Source organism: Onychostruthus taczanowskii, unplaced genomic scaffold, assembly GCF_017590055.1.
Source record: "Onychostruthus taczanowskii isolate IOZ18803 unplaced genomic scaffold, ASM1759005v1 scaffold197, whole genome shotgun sequence".
NCBI lineage: Eukaryota > Metazoa > Chordata > Aves > Passeriformes > Passeridae > Onychostruthus > Onychostruthus taczanowskii.
This window is the reverse complement of record NW_024499206.1, coordinates 106,113-117,157: the sequence shown is the minus strand read 5'-3', so window position 1 is coordinate 117,157 and position 11,045 is coordinate 106,113. Positions and strand designations below refer to the sequence as shown.

Sequence of the window (11,045 nt, the reverse complement as noted above, 5' to 3'; positions counted from 1 at the left end):
TCCCCCCCTTTTTTTTTTTTTTTTTTTTTTTTTCTGGTTTTTTTTTTTTTTTTTGGGTCTTTCTCCTTTCAAAACGTTAAGGGGATAAACGCGCGGGTGAAGCGTTAAAAGGAGGGGGAAAAATTGAAAAAATAAAATAATAATTAAATCCGGTGTTGTGGTGGGTGGAATGGATTGGTAAAAATATTATAAAAAAAAATAAGAATAAATTTAAAAAATAAAAAGAGGTGAGACAGAGGGGGAGGGGGTTCAGCCAGGCGGTTACGGCGGCTCAAATTGTCTCGCTCGCTCTCGGTTTGGGGGGGGGAAAAAATAAATAAATAAAGAAATAATAATAATAACAAAAAAAAATCAGGAAAAATTAAAATTAAAACCGGGATTAAAATTAAAATTAAAATTAAAATTAAAATTAAAATTAAAATTAAAATTAAAATTAAAATTAAAATTAAAATGAAATGCTGGCGGGAAGGCTGCGAGGGGGCTCGGAGGTGATGGGGAGGGGGGGTGAGGAGCGGGGACCCCCCCAGAAATTCGGGTTTGGTTCGGGGTGGCCGGGCCGGGGCAGGAGGCGGCAGCGGCGCCTTTGATCCACGTGATGAGCAATTAGGCGTCAATTTATGCAAATGAGGCTCGGCAGCAGCTCCGCGCCCCCCCCTCCGCAGCGCGGCCCTGCCGGAGCTGAGGGTGCGCCCCCAAATTTCCTTCTCGCAGCCGCCCCCAAAACCAAACCCCAATTTTTGGGGGTTTCGGGATGCTCGGTGCTGCTACAACTCGGAGTAACCTCGGCGGAGTTTTCACCACCCCAAGGGCGCGCCCCCAAAATTCCTTCTCGCAGCCACCCCAAAAACCTAACCCTGACATTTTGGGGGGTTTCTAAGGGGCGGTTTTGAGCAATTCTCGCTGTTGCTACAACTCGGAGTAACTTCAGAGGAACTTTCAGCACCCCGAGGATGCTCCCCCGACCTCCTGCTCCTCTCAGCCACCCCAAAAACCCCAAACCCCATTTTTGGGGGTGCTCCCCCGACCTCCCTGCTCCTCTCAGCCACCCCAAAAACCCCAAACCCCATTTTTTTGGGGGGGGGTTCTGAATGCTCGGCGCTGCTACAACTCGGAGTAACTCCAGCGGAACTTTGAGCCCCCCCGAGGATGCTCCCCATAATTTTCCCACCCCCTCGAAGCCACCCCAAAAACCAAACCCCAAAATTGCTTTGGGGTTTCTGGGGGGCGGTTTTGAGCAATTCTCGCTGTTGCTACAACTCGGAGTAACTTCAGAGTAACAACTCCACAATTTCCACCAACCCTCAGGGTGCTCCCCCCAATTTCCCTTCTCCTCAGCCACCCCAAAACTCCAACCCCAAAATTGCTTTGGGGTTTCCGGGGGGCGGTTTTGAGCAATTCTCGCGGTTGCTACAACTCGGAGTAACTTCAGAGGAACTTTCACCACCCCCAGGGTGCTCCCCCAATTTCCCTTCTCCTCAGCCACCCCAAAACTCTAACCCCAAAATTGCTTGGGGGTTTCTAGGGAGTGGTTTTGAGCAATTCTCGCTGTTGCTACAACTCGGAGTAACTTCAGAGTAATAACTCCACAACTTTCACCACCCCCAGGGTGCTCCCCCCAATTTCTCTTCTCAGCCACCCCAAAACTCCAATCCCAAAATTGCTTTGGGGTTTCTAAGGGGCGGTTTTGAGCAATTCTCGCTGTTGCTACAACTCGGAGTAACTTCAGAGTAACAACTCCACAATTTCCACCAACCCTCAGGGTGCTCCCCCCAATTTCCCTTCTCCTCAGCCACCCCAAAACTCTAACCCCAAAATTGCTTTGGGGTTTCTGGGGGGCGGTTTTGAGCAATTCTCGCGGTTGCTACAACTCGGAGTAACTTCAGAGTAATAACTCCACAATTTTCCCAAGGGTGCTCCCCCCAATTTCTCTCCTCAGCCACCCCAAAACTCCAACCCCAAAATTGCTTTGGGGTTTCCGGGGGGCGGTTTTGAGCAATTCTCGCGGTTGCTACAACTCGGAGTAACTTCAGAGGAACTTTCACCACCCCCAGGGTGCTCCCCCAATTTCCCTTCTCCTCAGCCACCCCAAAACTCTAACCCCAAAATTGCTTTGGGGTTTCTGGGGGGCGGTTTTGAGCAATTCTCGCGGTTGCTACAACTCGGAGTAACTTCAGAGTAATAACTCCACAATTTTCCCAAGGGTGCTCCCCCCAATTTCTCTCCTCAGCCACCCCAAAACTCCAACCCCAAAATTGCTTTGGGGTTTCTGGGGGGCAGTTTTGAGCAATTCTCGCGGTTGCTACAACTCGGAGTAACTTCAGAGGAACTTTCACCACCCCCAGGGTGCTCTCCCCAATTTCCCTTCTCCTCAGCCACCCCAAAACTCCAACCCCAAAACTGTTTTGGGGTTTCCGGGGGTGGGGGGCGAGGGGGTTTGAGCAATTCTCGCTCTTCCTACAACTCGGAGTAACTTCAGTGCATCTTCGAGCACCCCAAAAACCCAACCCCACTTTTGGGGCTTTCCGAGTGCTCGCTGTTACAACTCGGAGTAACTTCAGCGGAACTCATCACATCCCAGAGCGTGCTCCCCAAATTTTCCTGCTCCTCGCAGCCACCCCAAAATCCAAATCCCATTTTTGGGGTTTTTGGGGGTGGTTTGAGCAATTCTCGCTGTTGCTACAACTGGGAGTAACCTCAGAGGAACTTTCAGCACCCCGAGGATGCTCCAGCAATTTCCCTGCTCCTCAGCCACCCCAAACCCAAATCTTTTTTTAGGTTTTGGGGTGAATTTTGGGTTTGGGGGATGATTTGAGCAATTCTCGCTGCTGCTACAACTCGGAGTAACTTCAGCAGAACTTCGAGCCCCCCAGAGGATGCTCCCCCCAATTTCCCTTCTCCTCAGCCACCCCAAAACCCCAAAAAAATATTTGGGTTCGGGTTTTGGGGTGGCCGAGGAGAATTTTGGGGGGTTTGGGGTTGTTTTTTGAGCAATGCTCAGTGTCGCTACAACTCGGAGTAACTTCAGCGGAACTTCGAGCAGCCAATCATCTCCCTTCTCCTCAGCCACCCCAAAAACCCCAAACCTCAAAATTTTTTGGGGAGTTTTTCGAGCAATTCTCGCTGTTCCTACAACTCGGAGTAACCTCAGAGGAGACTTCGCTCACCCCGGGGACCATAAAGATAATTATTATTGCTGCTAATAAAGCTAATTACTACCGCTGGTATTGATAACCCGCCACGGCCGGGCCGCGGGAAATTTACGATTTTCGCCTCTCCCGGCAGCAAAACTTGGCCAAAAAAAGGGATTTTTTGGGAGTTTTTGAGGGGGGAATTTTAAAACCCCCTTGGCCAGGAGGGGCTGGCGAGTGGGAGGAAGGCAGGGCTGAGGAATTTACGTGTCTGCACTTTTATTTTTCTTCTTTTTTTTTGCTTTTTTCCCTTTTTTTCCCCTCTTTTTTTTCCTCTTTTTCCTTTTGTTCCCCATCCCAATTATCTCCTTTAATTGTGGGCGCTCCCTCCTCGGCCTGAAGTGCTGACGAGGGGGAATTTTGTGGAGAAAAAGGGAAAGAGGAGCCACAAAAAGCTCTTTGGAGCTGCCTGGGATGGCAGAACTCATCGAGGGCTCCCATCGCCTTTTTTTTTGTTATTATTTTAAATTATTATTATTTTCTTTTAAATTTCTGTGTGCTGCACCTTCAGACTGAGAACTCTGGGAAAAAAAAATCAAGAAGGAAAAAAAAAAAAAAAAGAAGGAAAAGATGAAAAATAATTTAAAAAGAAGGATGCCCAAGGGAAGATTTGGACTTTTGGGGAACTCTCTCAGCTGAAATTTTCCAGGTGATTTTCAAAGTTTTATCCCAAGAATTCCCGGGATTTTGTTCTGCCCGCAGCCTCCGGCCCGTAATTGCCATTTTATGAGGATTTCTCGTCACCTCCCCACCCCTCTCATCTGACTTTTTATGAGCTGCTCCCACATAAATCTCCTGCTACGAGACAGGTCCTGCCTGGGAACGCCGGCGTTGGAATCCCGGGGGAAAAAAAGGGGGAAAAAGAGGGGAAAAAGAGGAAAAAGAGGGGAAAAGAGGAAAAAAAGAGGGGAATAAAGAGGGGAAAAAAGGGGAAAAAGAGGAAAAAGAGGGGAAAAAGAGGGGAAAAAAGGGGGAAAAGAGGGGAAAAAAAAAGGGGAAAAAAGAGGGAAAAAGAGAGGAAAAAGAGGGGAAAAAGAGGGAATCTCAGGGAGACCCAGAAGTGCCGAACCCCCCCGGGAATTTCTGCATTTCTGGTTTTTTGGAGCTCAAGGAGACCCAGAAGTGCCGAACCCCCCCGGATTTCTGCATTTCTGATTTTTTGGAGCTCAGGGAGACCCAGAAGTGCCGAACCCCCCCGGATTTCTGCATTTCTGGTTTTTTGGAGCTCAGGGAGACCCTGAAGTTCCCGGGGTGCTGCGAGCGGCTGCTCAGAAATGGGAAAAATTCGGATTTTCACCCCAAGAGCCGGGACGGCCCCGCGGGGCGGGAGCGGCTCCGGGCGCGGCCGCGTCTGCTGCGATCGCGGCTTCTGCTCCAGCCAGCTGCGAATGTCGCGATTTGGGGCTTCCCGCAAAGCCAGTGTCGCGATTTGGGGTTCCCCTCAAAGGCCAATGTCACTGTTTGGGGCTTCCCTCCAAGGCCATTGTCACGATTTCGGGTTTCCCCTCAAGGTCAATATCGCGATTTGGGGTTCCCCTCAAAGCCAGTGTCGCGATTTCGGGTTTCCCTCCAATGGCAAATGTCATGATTTGGGGTTCTCTCAAACGCCAATGTCGTGATTTGGGTTTCCTGTCAAAGGCCAATATCGCAATTTGGGGTTTCCCTCCAAAGCCAGTGTTGGATTTGGGATTTCCTCCAAATGCCAATGTCACGATTTGGGGTTTCCCTCAAAGCCAGTGTCGCCATTTGGGGTTTCCCTTCAAGGCCAATGTTGGATTTGGGATTTCCTCCAAAGGCCAATATCACAATTTGGGGTTTCCCCTCCAAGGCCAACGTCACGATTTGGGGTTTCCCCTCAAAGCCAATGTTGCCATTTGGGGTTTCCTGTCAAAGGCCAGTGTTGCCATTTGGGGATTCCCTCAAACGCCAGTGTCATGATTTGGGTTTCCCCTCAAGGTCAATGTTGTGATTTGGGGTTTCCCCTCAAGGTCAGTATAGCGATTTGGGGTTCCCCTCAAACGCCAGTGTCGCGATTTGGGGTTCCCCTCAAAGGCCAATGTCGCGATTTGGGGTTCCCCTCAAAGGCCAATGTCGCGATTTGGGGTTCCCCTCAAAGGCCAATGTCGCGATTTGGGGTTCCCCTCAAAGCCAGTGTCGCGATTTGGGGTTTCCCTCAAAGCCAATGTTGTGATTTGGGGTTTCCCCCTCAAAGGCCAGTGTCGCGATTTGGGGTTCCCCTCAAAGGCCAATGTCACTGTTTGGGGTTTCCCTCAAAGGCCCATGTCGTGATTTGGGGTTTCCCCTCAAGGTCAGTATAGCGATTTGGGGTTCCCCTCAAACCCAGTGTCGCCATTTGGGGTTTCCCTTCAAGGCCAATGTTGGATTTGGGATTTCCTCCAAAGGCCAATATCACAATTTGGGGTTTCCCCTCCAAGGCCAACGTCACGATTTGGGGTTTCCCCTCAAAGCCAATGTTGCCATTTGGGGTTTCCTGTCAAAGGCCAGTGTTGCCATTTGGGGATTCCCTCAAACGCCAGTGTCATGATTTGGGTTTCCCCTCAAGGTCAATGTTGTGATTTGGGGTTTCCCCTCAAGGTCAGTATAGCGATTTGGGGTTCCCCTCAAACGCCAGTGTCGCGATTTGGGGTTCCCCTCAAAGGCCAGTGTTGCGGTTTGGGGTTCCCCTCAAAGGCCAATGTCACTGTTTGGGGTTTCCCTCAAAGGCCCATGTCGGCCCATGTCGTGATTTGGGGTTTCCCCTATAGCGATTTGGGGTTCCCCTCAAACGCCAGTGTCGCGATTTGGGGTTCCCCTCAAAGGCCAGTGTTGCGGTTTGGGGTTCCCCTCAAAGGCCAATGTCACTGTTTGGGGTTTCCCTCAAAGGCCATTGTCACGATTTGGGTTTCGCCCTCAATGGCCAGTGTCGTGATTTGGGTTTCCCTCCAGAGGCCAATGTCACAATTTGGGGTTTCCCTCAAATGCCAATGTCACAATTTGGGGTTTCCCTCCAGAGGCCAATGTTGGATTTGGGGTTCCCCAGCTCCACAAACCCCCGAGCTCCAGACAGGGGGAGCGGGAAAAGGAAAACAACGCGGCTGGAACCAGGACGGGCTTGGATCGGGAAAGGCGAAAATAAAATAAAATAAAATAAAATAAAATAAAATAAAATAAAATAAAATAAAATAATAATAATAAAAAATAAAATAAAATAAATAAAATAATCAGGCAGTAGCAGGGCTCAGGCTGTGGGAGTGGGACAGACGGACACGAGCTGGATGAAAACTCACCGGGTGTTGGGGGCTGCTCGGGCAGATCCGAGGCCGGCTTGGAGAGAGGAGCGGGGCTGAGGAGGGAAACAGAAATCAAACCTCTGAAAGCTGGGCCACAGCAGGGAGGGTGAGGGGAATCGTCACCGCGTGGTGGCAACGGGGAAATGGGGACAGGGGGGACGAAATGCCCCTCAAAGGCCAATGTCGGGGGCAAAGGGGGTGAAATGGGGACAGGAGGGACAAAATGGGGACAGGAGGGACAGACGGGGACAAAGGGGACGAAATGGGGGCAAGGGGGTGAAATGGGGACAGGAGGGACAGACGGGGACAAGGGGGACAAAATCAGGGTAAGAGGGATGAAATGGGGACAGGAGGGACGAGATGGGGACAAGGGGGACAAAATGGGGACAAGGGGGGTGAAATGGGGACAAGAGGGACAAAATGGGGATAAGGAGGATGAGATGGGGACAAGGGGGACGCAATGGGGACAAGGGGGATGAAATGGGGACAGGAGGGACAAAGTGGGGACAAGGGGGACGCGATGGGGACAGGAGGATCCAAAGCCCCTCTGGGGTTCCCCCCCTCCCCCCGGAACTTCCGTCAGAGCTGCGATTTTGTCCTGAGCATTTGGGGCGCTCCCGTCCCTGCCCGGGGTTTCCTTCTGCTCTCCCTTTCGGGGACACCGGGGACATTGGGGGACAGCGGGGACATTGGGGACATCAGGGACACTGGGGGACACCAGGGGACACCAAGGGACATCAGGGACAGTGGGGGACACCGGGGACACCGGGGGCATTGGGGGACACCGGGGACATCAGGGGAACCCTGGGGGACACTGGGGGACATTGGGAACATCAACGACACCGGGGGACATTGGGGGACACTTGGGGACATCAGGGACACTGGGGACACCAGAGGAAACCTGGGGGACATCAGGGACAGTGGGGAACACTGGGGACATCGCGGGACACCAGGGGACACTGAGGAGCCCTGGTGGACATCGGGGGACATTGGGAACATCAGGGACACCGGGGGACATCAGGGACACCGGGGACACCAGGGGAACCCTGGGGGACACCGGAGGACAGTGGGGAACATTGGGGACATCGCGGGACACCAGGGGACACTGAGGAGCCCTGGTGGACATCGGGGGACATTGGGAACATCAGGGACACCGGGGGACACCAGGGGACACTGGGGGACACTGGGGGACATCAGGGGACATTGGAGACACCAGGGGAAACCTGGGGGACACCGGAGGACAGTGGGGAACATTGGGGACATCGCAGGACACCGGGGGACACTGAGGAGCCCTGGTGGACACTGGGGGACATTGGGAACATCAAGGACACCGGGGGACACCAGGGGACACCAAGGGACATCAGGGACACTGGGGGACATTGAGAACATCAGGGACACGGGGGGACATTGGGAACATCAGGGACACTGGGGGACACCAGGGGACATCGGGGGACATCAAGAGACATCAGGGACACCGGGGCACATCAAGGGACATCGGGAGACATTGGGGGACACCGGGGGACACCGGGGGACACCGGGGGACATCAGGGACATTGGGGGACATCGGGGACACTGGGGGACATCGGGGGGACATCAGGAGACATCAGGGACACCAGGAGACACCAGGGGACACTGGGGGACATTGGGGGACACCGGGGGACACGGGGGGACATTGGGAACATCAGGGTCATTGGGGGACACCGGGGGACACGGGGGGACACTGGAGGACATCAAGAGACACTGGGGGACACTGGGGGACACCAGGGGACACCAGGGGACATCAGGGACACGGAGGGACATCAGGGACACCAGGGGACATTGGGAACATCAGGGGACATCAGGGACACCAGGGGACACTGGGGCACATCAAGGGACATCGGGGGACATTGGGGGACACTGGGGGACACCAGGGGACACCAGGGGACATCAGGGACACCAGGGGACACCGGGGGACACCGGGAACCCCCCAAACTCAGGTTTTGGGGTCCCTTTGGGGCCGAGCCTGAAGCGAGGCCTCCGGGGAGCCCCGAGGGCGATTCCCAAATTTGGGGCTGGGGGAAGGATCCGGGCTCGGTCCCGGCGCTCGTTTCCGTGCTCAAGGCCCTCAGACATTAATTAGCTGCCGTTAATTAGCTGGGGGTGGAGCCAAAAAACACCGGGGGAAGCACGAGGCCGTTTTCCTGGGAAAGCCCGGAGAATTCGGAAAATTAAATTTTTTTTTTTTTTAATTTCCTGGTTCCCAAACCGGGAGGAGGGAGGAGTTTGAGGGGACGCGAGGACACGACCCCGCACGGCCGCGATTTGGTCCCAAAATGACCCAAAATCCCCCAAAATGACCCAAAATTAATGTGCTAAAGCCGCAAAAATAATTAAAAAAAAAGATTTCTAAAAGCCACGCTGGGATTTCTCACGACAATTTTGGCACGGAGCCGCTGGCGGAGGGGGGAGGAGAGAAAGGGGAGGAGGCAAAAAAATGAAAATAAATTAAAAAAGAACAGTCCAATTTTAAAATATTTTCGTTTTGGGAAACATTCGGTGGCTTTAATAACCCCGCTTCCGTTGTGAGTGTTGGTGTTGTTAATCTGAAATAAAAATGTTCCCCGAGTCCGTAAATCAGCGCGGGAGCTCCGCGACCTGGATGTTTTATTAGGATTATTATTATTAATTATTATTTTATTATTGGTATGGAGCGAGGTTTTAATGCGCCGCCCCCGCGATTTTCCATTCCCACCTCAGCCGGGGCTGCTCGGGTCCCTCGGGGGTTTGGAAAGAGGGAAAAAATTAAAATAAAAGGGAAAAAAATAAAATAAAAGGGAAAAAAAATAAAATAAAAGGGAAAAAAATTAAAATAAAAGGGGGAAAAATTAAAATAAAAGGGAAAAAATCGAAATAAAAGGGAAAAAATTAAAATTAAAAGGTAGAAATAATAAAAGGGAGAAAAAATAAAAGGGAAAAAATCAAAATAAAAGGGAAAAATCAAAATAAAAGGAAAAATGAAAAGAAAAGGGAAAAATAGCAAAATAAAAGGAAAAAAATGAAAATAAAAGGGGAAAAATGAAAATAAAAGGAAAAATCAAAATAAAAGGGGGAAAAATCAAAATAAAAGGGGAAAAATCAAAATAAAAGGGGAAAAATCAAAATAAAAGGTGGAAAAATCAAAATAAAAGGGGAAAAATCAAAATAAAAGGGGAAAAAATCAAAATAAATGGAAAAAATCATTTTAAAAAAAGGAAAAAAAGAAGATTTCTTCCCGAGTTCTTCCCACTCCGGGAGCGTGGACGGAGACAAGCCAAAAAAGAGATAAAATCGCTTTTATTTGGAGGGGGGGGAAGGAGGAAAAAGAGAAAAAAAAAGAAATTCGGAGGAGCTGGGATAAAAATCGGCCGCGCGAGGGGAGCGCGCTGGGTTTTGGTTTTTGTTTTTCTTTTTGTCCCGCTTTGTTTTTCTGCGTTTTTAATTCATTCCCTCGCAGCCGAGGCTTCCCCCGCCCCTCCCCGCCTTCTTTGTTTGGATTTTTGGGGTTTTTTTGGATTTTTTTTGGGTTTTTTCTCCATTAATTCTCCGCTGGGGGCGGGGCCGCTCCCGCTCCTCCCGCACCCGCGGGGGGGGCGGGGCCCCCGCTGGGGTTTTTTTTTTTTTTTGGGAAAAAAAAAAAAAAAAAAAAAAAAAAAAAAAAAAAAAAAAAAAAAAAAAAAAGGAAAGGAAAGGAAGTTAATTGTTCCTAGAATTAATCACCAGAAGACAAATAACTCTGTCGATGGCTGCAGCTCGCTGCCAGCAGCCCGGGCTGAGCTGACGTGTGTCATGGCATGCGATTGCCACCCGCTTTGTTTTTCTGCGTTTTTAATTCATTCCCTCGCAGCCGAGGCTTCCCCCGCCCCTCCCCGCCTTCTTTGTTTGGATTTTTGGGGTTTTTTTGGGGTTTTTTGGGTTTTTTTCTTCATTAATTCTCCTCTGGGGGCGGGGCCGCTCCCGCTCCTCCCGCACCCGCGGGCGGGGCGAGCCCCGTGTTGGATTTTTATTTTTTTTTGGCAAAAAAAAAGAAGAATTTTGGGTTTTTCCGTCCCTCAAAGAGCGAGGAGGAGGCGGGAGAGCAGCGAAGGCTCCGGGACCTCGCGGAACCCCGGACAGAAGCCGCGCGGGGGAAGAAATCCGATTTTTGGGGTTGTTTTTCATGACGGATCGGAGTTTTTTCCTCGCCCTGACCTTTGCTGGGAGCAGCAATAATTCACCCGGTTAATGATCAACGCGGGGAAGCGCTTTGGAGCTGGCTCCCAAAAAATAAAACCAAAAAAAATACACCCAAAAAATCAAAATAAAGCAAAAAAAAAAGCCCAAAAATCAAAATAAAGCAAAAAAACACCCTAAAAATCAAAATAAAGCCAAAAAACCACACCAAAAATCAAAATAAAGCAAAAAAAAACACCCCTAAAATCAAAATAAAACCAAAAAACACCCCAAAAATCACAATAAAGCAAAAAAAAAAAAAAAAAAAAGCCCAAAAAACAAAAAAAAAAAAAAAAAAAAAAAACAAAAAAAAAAAAACCCCCCCAAAACCAAAAAAAAA

The 11,045-nt window shown here is 50.3% G+C and overlaps 1 protein-coding gene across 5 annotated transcripts in view; it reads right to left on the bottom strand.

Annotated features, from left to right (window-relative positions):
* Nucleotides 1-11,045, bottom strand: part of HOXB3 (homeobox B3) — an 80,789-nt gene that overhangs the window by 9,159 nt on the left and 60,585 nt on the right. For all 5 annotated transcript variants that reach the window (XM_041402301.1, XM_041402302.1, XM_041402300.1 and 2 more), the window contains one exon: nucleotides 6,476-6,531. The gene's annotated coding sequence lies outside the window, so the exon portion shown is untranslated. The remainder of the gene's footprint in view (nucleotides 1-6,475; nucleotides 6,532-11,045) is intronic.